The 14,190-nt window shown below is 37.3% G+C and overlaps 1 long non-coding RNA gene across 1 annotated transcript in view; it reads left to right on the forward strand.

Moving 5' to 3' along the window:
- Window positions 1-224: 224 nt before the first annotated feature.
- Window positions 225-14,190, forward strand: part of LOC113996436 — a 135,754-nt gene continuing 121,788 nt past the window's right edge. Inside the window, exon 1 of the long non-coding RNA XR_005564007.1 lies at window positions 225-393. This is a non-coding gene — a long non-coding RNA (uncharacterized LOC113996436). The remainder of the gene's footprint in view (window positions 394-14,190) is intronic.

The raw sequence follows: 14,190 nt of genomic DNA on the forward strand, positions 1-14,190 counted from the left end.
ACACATCCCAACTGAGCCTCTCAGAAGGAGGGAGGTGGGTTTGAATGGCACAATAAAGACTTTTCAAACCATTGGGCACGGTTTGTGTGGCACCTGAAGCCGTCACCATGCAAACAGGCTCTGCCTGGGGGAATGAATTGTGTTAGACGTGCTGCCTGGGCCCTGCCAGGGGAGCTGTGAGGAACAGGTTTGGAACCCTTTCAGCCCAAGGATTAAAAAAACATGCTTAGAAAAAAGAAAGGAAAAAGAAGAATTAGATTTTTTTTGTTGTTGCTGTTGAAGCCTGTCTAAAATGCTGTCAGCAGTGTAAAATGGTGTAAAATGGATCAGAGCTGCCACCTCAATCTTTAACGAGATAATCTGAAATGGGAAGATCTCGGGCACCTAGTCCAGGTCAGTACAAAATTGTCCTTACGTGATGTTCTCTCTAGTGAGCTTTAAAGTACTTGGAATAGATCACCCATTTCCCTGTAAAAGAGACAGCATTGAAGTAATTTTCATCATTTTCTGTGAACAGGCCAGCTTTAACTGCAAACTAAACTTTCTTCTTTTTTTCTGTGCGCAGTTGTGCTGTCATTGCTATAAAGAATTCAGTGCTGACTTCCATAGCATGACTAAAGCCTTTCCCCACTTTATTTTGTTTTTAGCTAAAGGCACTTTATTTTATTCTTTATTTTTCCTCTCCCTGATTTTCCTCAAAGCCAGTTTTCCTATTTTCCCTGTATTATGTACCCCTAGGCTGAATGTACATTTCCCACCTTTTTAATTTAGCAGAGGAATAGGAACACAGGTAGGTGGAAATTCCTGTGTTGTGTTATAGAACCCACATAGTTCCTTCCATAGCCTACCTAATATAAATAGGGCCATTTTGAGTTTGGGAGTCTCCTCAGTTTCTTGTTTTTAAATCAAATAAACATAATATAGAATGTTTTTTAAAAATGCCTTAGTCAGGAAATCATATGATCCACCAGTAGAGTCAATAAGTTTGGTCAATTCTTTTTCAGTCCTGTCAAAAACCTATTAGGTTTCAGTGGGTTCTCCCCAACACATAAATCTTGCCAGGCATCTTATTTCCTAATTACACAGCCCAGGCTGTCAATTTGCAGATGCTGTACAGTAAATTAAATTGTCAGGAATATACAGTGAATATTTGTGCTGCTGAAGCTGTGATACTGAACTGTAAGTGCTTTTTTGGCTACTTTTTGGTACAGCTTTCATTACTTACAGTTGTGCAAACACTTTTAGGTGGAGAGAAATAAGCATATTCAACAACTATAGACTATAATTTGCTCTGTTTTATCAGCCATAAAAGTAAAGATAACGAGATACTTTCCATACTTCCTGGTATTTTTAAGTATTTGGGGTAGATTTCAAAGTCACTCTTGTCTCCTTGTACCAGTACAAAGTCAGGTCTGTGAGTGTGGGCAGCTACAGATAAGAAACAATTCAATTCCTAATAAGCAGAAGCAATCTATCTAAAAAAAATGGGGTTTTTCTGACAAGAACTGTCACGGTATTGTCTAGAAGTTACAATGAGATTATGTACTGGGTAATTTTTCCTTATCTTTGACCTAAAGCTCTAAAAACTTCTTCAGAAATCTTTAAATGATTTCTTAGAAAAGCAATATTCCACTGCCTTTGTTTTACCATATATAAATTAACTTCATGCTCTTTGTGACTCTTCTCTCCTTAAAGCAGGGAACAGAGAGCAGATTAACTCAATAATTAATTTGGCCTGACCATTTTCCAGGTCCAAGTGTGGGTGTCATCCTGAAGGAGTTATCTGGGACAGATAATATACTGACCATACCAAAAAGTGTCCATGCTCTTATTCCAGATTCACATTCCAAAGCCAATCCTTCTCCATTCTGCTTCAGTGGGTAACCAATACCCTGCAAGGCTACACCCCTGAGTAGAATAACATCTCAAAAGAAAGGAATGCAGTGCAATATTTCTGTCTCATCAGTACACTTTGGTCATGGCACTGGGGAGAGTGACTTCAGTGGAAAGGTCTTTGGGCAGGATATTTGATTTACTGGAAAATAATGCAGTGAACCAGAATAGATGAGTGCAACTGTTAAGCTACTTAAATTTTATTCTTAAACAAAGATACTCAAAAAACTGTTCATTGCTTTTCTTTGACTAGAGTATATTTACCTAATAGACTTGTATTTCAGAAAATTTTGTTGCCAATCAATTTATCTGGGTAAATATCTCCCCTTATAGAAAACGTGTGTTCAGGTAATTTTTTTACTGAAATGGCAGAAAGTTGAGCAGCTTGTCAGGTTCTGTGTGTGCTTTCAGAGATGCCAATGGGAAACACAGTTCTCTAAACACTGATTTAAAGTCACTCTTAGCTATGAGAGAGCAGAAATTCAAAGGTTTTGTGTACTTTCATCAACTATTGAACTGATTCAAGTAGTTAAGTAGCTACATTGAGTAGCTACAAGTGGATCTGAGATGCATTTTCATTGTCTTAAGATCAGAACCACGAAAATAGAAGAGGTATTATTTTGTGTTTGTACTAAAAAAAAAATAAATCTAATTTCTTGTTAAATCTCCAAAGTTAGAAGATGCTTATTTCCTTTTGGAAATGTGTTTTTCTCTACAGCACTTATACTGCATATAATTTATGTGTATTTTAAAACTCTATGTCTTAATCATTGCTATACTTTGTCATTGAGACACTGGCAGCTGATTGCATCAGTCATGGGAGAATTTTAAAAAATGCCACAATTTTAGTTCTGTTATGGGAGAGAATGGAGAGGTTCTTGCTTTGTAAAGCCAAGAATGAAACTGCTGAAATTTCTACTGATCTCTGCTCTGGAATTAATTTTTTAAATGACACTGCAGGAAATTTTTTTTACTTGAACTCCAGATTATATTCTGGGAGTTTTTCACAGAACCATAGAATATCCTGAGTTGGAAGGGATCCATAAGGATCATCATTGTGCAAACACTCCTGGAACTCTGGCAGCCTTGGGGCCGTGCCCACTGCCCTGGGGAGCCTGTTCAGTACCCAACCACCCTCTGGGGGAAGAACCTTTTCCTAATATTCAGCTTAACCTTCCACAGAGACCAAAAAAAGCCTGTATTTACAGTCACACTAGTTTGCTAAAACACTCAAGCTGAAACTCCACTGTCTTTGAGAGAATTTGGCATAATTTCACCAGTTTGCTGAATATTTCCAGCCTTCTAAACTGGGACAGACTCCAGTAGCACTTGGGATAATTTTTTTAACTTGGTGTGTGTCAATTTAAAACTTTCTCAAGAAGATTTAAGAGATAAGGAGGAGAGGAGAGAAGAGCAGTTTAGGTTTTTTGTGAATCTGTTCTTAAAAGTTCATTGGTTTTGAGCATCCCAGGGCTCCTCTCAGCAAAACCAGGCCCAGACTCTTCCCCCAAGATCCTGAAAACCCACCAGAGCTGTGAGAAGGAGGGAGGTGGAAAAGGGATGCCCTGGATGGGGGATTTGCATCAATCTGTCCCAAAGACATTTCATCCCTGATCTAAATCTATAATTAAATCTAATAATTAATTATTTAATCTATAATTAAATCTATAATCTAAATGCTCAAAAACTTGCAGGAACCCGTGAAATTTGTGAGCGCTCCTTTGTCATTGGGATTTATAAGTACCTAAATATTTTACCAAGGTATCAAAGACAGAATCGTTTCTTTAAATTACTGCAAACAATGAGTCTTAAAAAGTCTTCTGTCGTATTGCTTGTGTGTTTGGAATGTTATCCATGAACTTTCCCCCAACCATTCCAGCGTGTTCTATAATCTGTTCACAGTAAGCACATTTGCAGATGTGCAGACATATAATGATAGGAAGTACAAACAAGACCTCTGTGTAAAGCACAGCACAACAGGGAGCCAGGAAGGTTTATGATTCAAGTAGTTTAAAAGACTTTTTAATAGCAGATGAAGGAGATTCAGTTTGCTTTAGGAGAGTACATACAATAATAATGCACGCACTTAGTGCAGAAAGAGATGAAGCAAAGCAATTATTCTGCTCTTAGCTGATGTTATTTGTATAGTAAACCACCTAGATATGAGGTATTTTATCAAGATACTTGTTTAAAATATTTTGTCAGGCAATCTGAATTGTAATTTATGCATGAATCAGCCTGACCTGATGAGCTTTATGGGGTTTTTTTCCCCCAATACATTGCTTTTGCAACAAACAGATCTCCCAAACATTTCCAGAAAGCTTTATGTATCACAACATGAAAACCTTAAAGGCATCTTCCTCATGCTTCTTAGGATTTCACCATTCACGTAGTGACTAAATTGCATTTATCACAACCTGAACACAATTCTGGCCTGTGCAGGAGGATTTCCTGGCTGCTGAGCAGTGCAAAGGTGCAACACAAGTATTTCATTTCTAGCATGGAAAAGTGAGATGTGCAAGGCAGACCCTGTGTATTGAAATTCTGCTTGACATAGGGAGAATTACATATTTGCTTGGCAGAGAACATTTTGAGAAGATCCATAGGCATGTCCATCACTCAGAGAGGTCTTGAAGATCTTTCTTATCTGAAGTGCCAGGGACTGTTAAACTGTATCTCTTATTTTTAGCTGATTCCAAGTGTAGGTCCTTTTTGAAGACAAAGTGGAAAGAGATTGACATTCTTAGGGAAAAAAACCTTATGTACTGTATCTCCTGGCATTCTCTCTCTGTACAGGATGTGTGAGTTGTTGCAGATTCCTGTTTTTTTTCATTGTGATGCAGTTTAAATATATTTTATCTGTTTGAGAACTTAAAGCTGGGGGTTGGAAACCCAGATTCAAATGCTCTACCAGTTGGAATATAATGCTAGAATTGTGCCATCACTGCAGTTTGTGAATGACATTCAAGCTCTCTTATAAATTTAACTCATTCCTGTGTTACCTTCTGTATTAATAAAACCTGTTTGTTAGGTCTAGAGTTTTTTCACAGTGCCCTAAATTTCAGAAAATTAGGGCAACCATTTCTACTGCCGTTTCAGATCCTCCAGGGAGCTGGCAATTAGTTATTGGGAAAATCCTGGTTTGAGTTCTGCTGAGGTTCACAGGGCAGTGACCAAAGGTGATTTGAAAACCCACGGTAACAGAACTGCCTTTTAAACTCTGCTGCTTGCCTAAGAAAAGGCATTATTATCCTCTACATGTTTGAGCAGAAGTATATAAATATTGTATGCTTGATCTTAAGCCAGGCAAATTCGTAGTGGAAATATAACATTTTAATATAAGAGGAGCCAATACTGAGGTCAGGAGGGCTCTGGAAGTAAATGCCAGAGCAAGGACTGCCTCCTTTTATATGTGGGATGGATTTCTTCGAGAGGAATATGGTGGTGTGTTTACTTTTCTTAATAAGAGCTTAGAGATTTTTTGGAAAAGGACCTTGGTTTGAGATCAGCTTTTAAACTTGAGCTCCAGAATTTGGCAGCAGGCAGGAATGTTGCCACGGCAACCCATTATCTAAGGCAGTGTTACTGAACCTCCTGCCAGTTCATCCACAGTTGAATGCTGAAGGCAACCTTAGAGGGTATTATATGTTCTGTCCTGAAACAGTTCAGCAGGGCCTTCCAAAAATAGACTGGGACTTGGGAATGTGAACAGCTATCTGGAAAAAAGAGAGGGGAAGACTTTTCCCTTTAAATGCTGAATGAATACATTCTGTCTTGATGGTGAGTTTTCATCATCTCAGCGAAACTGTTGGAAGTGTTAGGGTGAGTGAAGGCAGTTCACAGGCATTCTAAGTTAGAAGGATGATTATGAGTTTTGTTCTAGAATAGCCTCTGAATTCAGGATGCTGTCATCTTCATTTCTCCTACATCGAGAGTGCTGATCTGGGAAGTGCCTCCTTAAGGAAGTGCATCCAGACCTGTCTCTCAGGGTGCCAAGCAGATGTGGAAGATGCTCCCTGAGTTCCATGTGCCTTAAAGGCTGTGTGTTGGCCACCCCTTTGGTACTGTAACTGAGTTCTGTTTATAAAATCAGCCAGCTGGTTTCAGTGAAGCATCCTCAATCCAGCCAATTTTTAATATCTACAGGCCTCAGCATCATCTGTTCATTCTTACAATTTTTTCGCAAATAAAAACAGTGCTGATCACCAAAAAACTCCATAAAATATAGAATGAATTGCATGGCTTGGGCTCATATCCTCAGGTTCCAAATCTCATGGACTGTTTCCCATGTATTTGTTATTGCTTGGGAAATATTTGCCTCAATTTTGGCATTCCACTCTCCAGACTTCTGTGTGAAATTAGCCCAAACGCCTTTCTGCTCTGCATTTCTCTGACTGCTTCCCAAACTGTTTCTAAACTGAAATACTTGTACTGTGATACATTTGTCAAAATGTGCTTAGAAAATAAGCCCCAACTAGAAATACATGTCAAATAATGCAAAACTGACAGTTTCAGTCAAATTAATGATGACCGATATCATTTGCCACAAGCATCAAAGCTTCCAATAACATTTTCTTGCTGGCAGCCAGAAAAAAAATACACTATTTCATTTAACTATTTTTTTTCCATTTGGTAGTATAAAATGAAAAAGGTTTGGTTCATATTTCCACAAATTCTTTTGTTATTTATCTCATGATCTAGTTAATATTTTAGTTAATCTGTTTAACAAAATACTACATCCCTCATGACATGAACTTGTCTATTTTACATCTGACAAGCTGAAATATTTATATGTTTATGATATATATAATGTGTATATTAATACATTTCATATTACATAACATATATATATATAAATCTTATAAATATATGTTTCATATATGTCCATATCTATAAATTTCAATATTTTAAAGTGACTTTGTGGGTGATTTGTGTGTGGAGGAGTAGTGTTGGGAATTTATCTTTCAATCCCTACTACAAGATCACTTCTTAAGGCTGAGAGAGAGCTGTGTTATGTGTCTGAGACTGGAGTAGAGGAGACACCAACCACAATTTACTGTCAGAATTCCTGTTTGATTACAGATGCTGTTCACAAGAAGTCAAAACAAACCTTGACTTTTGATGTGAAGGTATTGCAGTAGTAGGAGGGATAGGAAATTTCATTGGATTTCACTCTTCTAAAAACTTTTAAACTAATGAAATATGAATTCCACCTGAAGTTCATTCTCAATTTACTTCTGATACTTGGAAGCTGAAAACCCTCAGTGACAAGCACTCCTGGAATATTTTCTCTGAGCTATTGAAGAGCAGGTGTGTTTAGTGTAGTCTTAGTTTTAGATCCTTCCTTCTGCAGGAAAAACAAAAACTGGAAGAAACATTTTCTTGGTTTTTGGTTTGGTATTTTTTAATGTGTTCTGGAAAATAGTGTGAAAATAGAATTTTATCTGCCTCTAAGGTATAGAGCTGCACCTCAGCTGTGCTCAAAGAGTGCTGAGCAGAGGCATTAAATCCCTCTGTGGCTGCTGGGGTTTGAGCCTGCTCAAAGCTCAGTCTCCTGCTCTGGATTTGGCCAGGCTCTGGGGGATCCCAGCAGTCCGAGGGACACGCTGCCATCCTGCAACATCCACGCTGAGAGTGAGGGGCTCAACAGCCAGAGCTGCTTATCCAACATCAAGGGATCTCCAGCTGACCCAGTAAGGCTTCTTACACTAAAGAAAGCAGCCAAAAGAGAAGCCAAGGGCTGGCAGGGTATAAATCAAATCACACTTCTCACATCAGCCTTGCTTTATGGGTTTTTTTCCCTTTTTTCAAATGATTTTTAAAATGGGCTGTTTACTACACAGCTGGGGTGGCTCAACTACCAACTACCCTCTCATAAATTCTGTTTGTGCCTGTTAGGAAACTGGATGTATGGATTTTTCTTGCTCCTTTGGGCAGCTGGGGATCTAAAAGAAAACGACAATCCGTTGTAAGCTTGTCTTCCTTTAGCCTCTCTTGAGGGAGAGGTCTTTTGTCTCAGTGAGGATTATCATATAGAGGAATACATGGAAAAAATAAATGGACTTACTGCCCCATGGGAACCAATGCAAGCCTGCCAAATTCAGCAGCTTTCATAATAAATTTAATGTATGTGTGGTAAAATACAATATAAACCCCATCAGGTATTTTATATTTTTAAAAATTGACTCTTTCAGATTCTGTAGCAGTTTCGATAGCTCTGGATTTATACCCAGGGCACAGCATGTGGTGTTTGGTCTGGGAGAGTCACAGCTGCACAGATGGAAAGTAAAGGACATCTCAGTAATTGCCAAGGAGCAAAGAGCTTTCCCTCTGCACTGGGGGTGAGCAAAACACTTTGAAATGCCAGCTCCTGTGTTAGAGGGTGTCCTCCACACAGCCCCCTCTGATTCCATGGAATCACACAAAAGAGGTGCTGAATTCTGCTGGTCGTGGGCAGTTTGACACATCCCATCCCTCCCTGTGCAGTTCCTGGCTCCTCGTTTTTGGAGTGAAAAAAAGGAATTTTGCTGTTTCCCTGCTGAGGGGCTGAGCCAGCTCTGACACAGGGAGGATTTTCAGGTGCAATAATAACAGCTTTTAGAGGAGAGAAAGGCTGAGGAAAACTTTCCTCTCCTCTTGCCCGCTAAGGCAGAAGGATTGTGTGTGGGTGTAATATTTGCATTTCGTTGTTTGAATAAATTCATGTTTTAACCCAAATGCCCATGGATATTTCAATTATTTCTGCAATTCTTACATTTATTCAATACCCATCAGGAAAACTCCTGTTAAATAGAGGAGTTAATCTGGGGTAAATGTCAATTGCTGCTGGGCTACTTTAGGTCTATTATTTGATGCATTTGTAATACATTTTAATATTTAGCATTTGAAAATTAGATTGTCAGATTTTTAATGATGTTACTGCTAGTTCAGCTGTTTTCCTGTTGTCAAAAATTAAAAACATTTCAATATTTAAAATAGCTATACTGTTCATTTTTGGGCATATGTTACTGCATATGTTTGTAGCTCTGTTTTTCTGAATGTGTAAGATTTTTTGGCGTATATTGGTATTTCATTCTGAACCTGGGGGAATTAATGTTTATAGTCATGGTTTGAATTCATTTTAGGTCTGATTGTTAAGAACTCCTCTGGGAGTAAGTGAAGGAATCCCAAGAAGGTATAAATGGAAACAAAGGTAGGAGAAGAAAGAAAGGCAGATGGTGGAAACAATAGCACATCTTTTTTTAGATCATTGATCTAGTACAGAGGAGAATGTGTGTTATAAATCCTTTATATACTCCACACTCATTTTTAGTGACAGAAATACCATATTTTCAAATTTTGAGCCACAAAATTTAGCTAATATAAAAACTGAATTAATTACTCCAGTTAAAACTGTCTTTCATCATCTTATAAAAACATGAGCATCTGAAACTCCACAAAGCTGCAAAAGTAAACTGAAAGTTTTTCTGCACCAGCAGCAAACCTGTGATACTTTTGAGAGACCTTAGATTATTTTGTTTATTTATTTATTTATTCATAGCATCTTTCATTTCTGTGGCTTGTTATTAAATTGATTCTGTTTCTGTGTTTGAAAGGTATCAGGTTTTCTTTCCCAAATGAACAGTAGTCAACAAGATCAGAAAGGAAGAAAAATAAGCATCCTTAATCGTGAATTGGTGAGCACTGAATGAACTAGTTTGGTTTTGCCCTGACTCCAGTATTTTTTCACCTGTTAAATTCTGGTAAACCATCTGGTGATGCCTTAAAACCAAATTATCAATGCACTTAACAATTTGTGTAATAAATATTTTCTCCATCTTTTCAAAGTGACCTGACAGGGGATCACTACTCAAAAGAGAAAGTGCCCTGTAATTAATTCAATAGGGAATTATTCCTTCTTACACCCCTTCAGAACAGAATTAAAATTTAAAACATGTACATTTAGCAAAAATATTTTGATGTCAATGTATCACTCAACATTCCTTGCCTGTTAACTGTATTTTTTCCAAGATAAAAGAGAAAATCTCATAGATAGCCTTTAGCATTTAAAAAACAGATTTTAGTTTTTACTTTCCAAGCCACTTAAATGACTAAATTCCATTTTCAACAACTACATCTATATTCTGACGGGCAGAAAAGCTGTAGGTTTGTGTGTTATTTTTTTTCCCAGATTCTGCCTGTTCAATCAAAGGACCTCATTACTGAAGTTGATATAGAGTGGTTATTAATACTAAATGTGTCCATTTCATATTAAATGTATTATTCTGGCACAAGAGAATTTTCATCTCCAGATCATAGCAGAAGCAATTAAAATTCAAGGCATTAATTATACTTTAATTAAACCAAACCATATTTCATAGGATTGTTTTGGCAGTGTGAGGAAGAAGTCTGTCTCCTCGAGAGCTCGTGAGCTGGTTATGACAAATTATAAAGTCACTGAAGCCAAGTAGAATTGTTCCAGTCAATTAAATGTGTCTGTGAAGGAATATCTGCCCTATGTAAGCAGAGGGAAGAATATAGTGGTATTTTAAAGTTTTTTCAGACTTAAGCAGCCATTGTTTAAAATCACAAACATTGAAATTTGTTCTTATGTCTCGCCATACTTCTTAAACTTCTCATACTTCCTAAAACTGTTAAGAAGTCCGTTGGTTTTGGTTGGGCCAGTAATTCTGTTACCTGCTAGACATTAATGACACATTCAGTGATCTGTTAATTTAGGTTTCTGTAAATTACAATTACTCAAAACTCTGTTTCTCTATATGAGAAAATGTGTTTAAAAGCAGAGAACATGCCAAAACTTATGGCACACAAAGCTTTGAAACTTAATGGACCTCTATTTTGTTCTTCTTTGCCTTCATTGCTTTCTTTTTAAATATTTTTGCATCCAGATGTAGATGTGATCTATAAATGACTGTGATTTTGTGATTAGAATTGAAATTATAAGTTTCATTATAGCTTCAAAAATATTACTTAGTTTTGGGAGGCTTTGGGGAGGGTTTTTTTGTCATTTGGCAGTTTTCTTAGGGATTTTTTTTTTCCAGAATGTAAGTGTTAATTGCAAAGCTTTATTATTATTATTATAGGCCAGATAACACAGCAGGCAGACAGATTTCCCAGGTCTCCTGCCATGACACAGAGCATTGGAGCAGAGTTATGGTATGTGCTGCATACAGACAGGCACACTAAGTGTTTTCTCAGGTGCCTCTCACCTCCATCTTTTAAAATGTAAACTTTCGCGAACAAGAGATATAAATATATGATTTTTTTTTGTTGAGATTTGTACTCTCTTTGGTTAGTTGTGATCTTTGTTATTAAAAGACTCCTGTAATGGTTGGTATACAAATAATGGTGGGCACAGTGAGCAGACCTTGGTACAGGCTTTGGTCAGTAGTGCAGCATTTCACATCTTTTCCACAGGCTTAACTATTTGTAGACAAGACTTGGGATCTGGGAGTTATCAACCTTCTATATTTACTGAAATCAGTGAGGTGAATAATTTATACTCAGGGGGCTACTCAAGGGGAATATCTTTCTCTTGTATATTAAAGAAATTAGATGTTACCAAGGCAAATGTTAAAATGGTAGGTTATACAAAACTGTGTGAAGTGTGTGAAAAGTATTGACCAGGTATTGGTCAGGTCGTGCTTGAAAATCTGAGTTGGAAGAATGTATTTAACTTTAGTAAATAAGAATATTTGAGTCAGCATGGGCCTGTTGGGGCGTATCCAGTGTACTTCAGCTTTCTTTCTCTGTGGTGTCAGTGAAGTTATGGAGCTCAGTTTGGTGCAAATGACTTTTTTAGTCGTGTGGATGATGCTTCCTGCAAATTACTTTTTCATGGGGAAAAAGGACTGGGCACTGCCAAAGGTATTTCTTATTAGATTGGCATGGATATTTTAGAACTCTACATAAAATGATTTGAAGGTGTATCAGCCACATGTACAGCCCAATATAACTGTATGTAACAGCTCAAGTCACGTCTGAACTTTAGTCTTCAGTGCATGATCCAAACAGATCCATATCAGGGATCCTCCTGTAGCTGCATCAGAATAAATAGTCAGAAAGTCACGGGGGAAAAGGACAAGTGGTTTAGCAGAGTGTTTGTCACAGCTCACTAAGCGCTTCCTGTTCCTAAAACTTCCAAGAAATTTCTAATTAACATTTGCATACAAGTTCATTAGAAGCCCTGCATGATGTATGACAATGGCTGCAGAGGGATTTGAGCACTGATGTTCAGTAATATGAAAGATCCCATATTATGTCGTTGTAATTTTTCATAATAGTCTCAGTTATTTCCCAAGTTTCTCATACCTGAAAGTAGTTAATGAGTAAATCTTGACTCTGTTCAGTGGAACGAGCTTTTTTAAGTGGAAATTGCACAAAAGATGCAAATTGAAATAAAGCTTTGGAATCTGATATGATTTTTTTTTGTGAACCTGCTATGTTGTTGAACTTTGACTCAGTCCTCTTGTATGAGACCCAGACTCTTAGTTTTAAAAAAAAAAATCTATTTTTATTTTGGAAAAGGAATTGATCAGCTCAGAAAGGTCAACATATGCTTTGCAAACTGATCAGTTACTTAATCTATTATGTTTTAAGCTATACAGCTTGGAAAAAATCATTATTTTACATCATATAAATGCCTTCTCACTGCCATTCCATCCTGCTGTTGTTAATTTAGAGTATAGTTAATGAACATTTAGAATCATAGGATCATTAAGGTTGAAAAAGACCTCCAAGATCACCAAGTACAACCTTTGCCTGAATGCTCCATTGCCCACTAAACAACGTGAAGTGCCACATCTCCTCATTTTTTTAATCCTTCCAGGGATGGTGACTCCACCATCAGATTAAAACCACCCTGTTTGAAAGTCCTGGTTATAGAAAATTCTCATAAACTTTTAAATATCACCAGAGAGAAAATCAAAATACACGAGTTGATTGAACATTAAGACTTTTGAGCGAAGCTTTTTAATCATGCAGAGTAATTATGGGAATGAACTTTTAAGTTTAACTTTTAAGGCTTAGTTTACTATTGCTGGCTGCTACTCTCAAGTGCTGTTTATCTGCTGGAGATAACTCCGTATTTATCACTGACTTTTAACAGCTTTTTCTTTAATAATATTGCTTGTACAATGGAAACACACTTAGTGGATTAATTTAGCTATGGAGTAGTTATTCTGTTCAAGTCCTGGGCTTTTTTCCCTGCAAAATCTTACATCTCCCATTTAATTCATACACAGAACACAAAAGTTCCCATGAAAGAAAATGTTCGAGGTTGCTCTTCAAGTCTCTGTGAAATATTGAACTGAGGGTTAAAGGGGAATCCTCAAAAAAGAAACACAGAGAGGGCTGTGAGGTCTTTGGCCACGTGAGAACAGATAAAAGGCTATTTTAGAGTGAAAGCCTCTCACGTGTGTGAGAGTGTGTTAGCAGGACTGCAATGCCTCCTTGGTTATGACTCACAGAGCTGTTTCTATTTAATTAGACAGGAAAATTGTAAGACTTTACCTTAGAATCACAGGAGTGTGGAGCAATTTGCATTGAATATCAGAGCTGTCGCAGAAGGGAAACTGAAGCATAAACATGAAATTATTTATCTTTTATCAGAAAATAGCTTTTTTTTTCCTTTTTTTTCTTATAGTATATGAACCTTTACTATTTGTTATACCATTATTTCAGTCCTTTCCTTCCTTCTGGTTGTCTCTTTCTGGCCAAAGATAAAACCGCCTGTGAAGTCAGCAAAGCCTGTTAAATAAGCTGTCAAAACACGAACCTGGGAGCTCAGTAAGAAGGACAATTTTATACAACTTAAAATTAAAGTCTTTCAGTGTCACCTTGTCGGAAAGCCTGGAGATAGATTGCATGGAGCTCCTGTTCATTATGATGCACCTGTAGGCTATTCAATTCAAATAAGAAATGAGGAGAGAAACATCAGAGTCACAGCAAAGCCAGTGTGATAAAAGGGAGGGTTTTTCTTCAGGAACATGTTTTAAATTAAAATGAAAATATTACAAATGGGGTTCATAGTGTTATAGCAGGATTTGGGTAGAATCATGTCAGACATCTCTTGGTGTGGTAGAGAATCCTGAGTTTCAGATATGTGAGAAAATAGCACTTTGAGTGAAAACTCATGTACTTCAGAGCAAGTGTTCGACTTGCTATCTTAGCACTTCTAGTAAGGGCTCTCTTCTGAAGTCTGACTAAAGTTAACTTCTTACTTGATGAGAATTTCGTGTTAAATCAATTCCATGTGTAAGCTGCATTTCATTTGCACACATGATAGTGTGAGAACTG

Source organism: Pipra filicauda, unplaced genomic scaffold (genome assembly GCF_003945595.2).
Source record: "Pipra filicauda isolate LSUMZ 115617 unplaced genomic scaffold, ASM394559v2 scaffold274_size1021923_pilon, whole genome shotgun sequence".
NCBI classification, from domain to species: Eukaryota; Metazoa; Chordata; class Aves; order Passeriformes; family Pipridae; genus Pipra; species Pipra filicauda.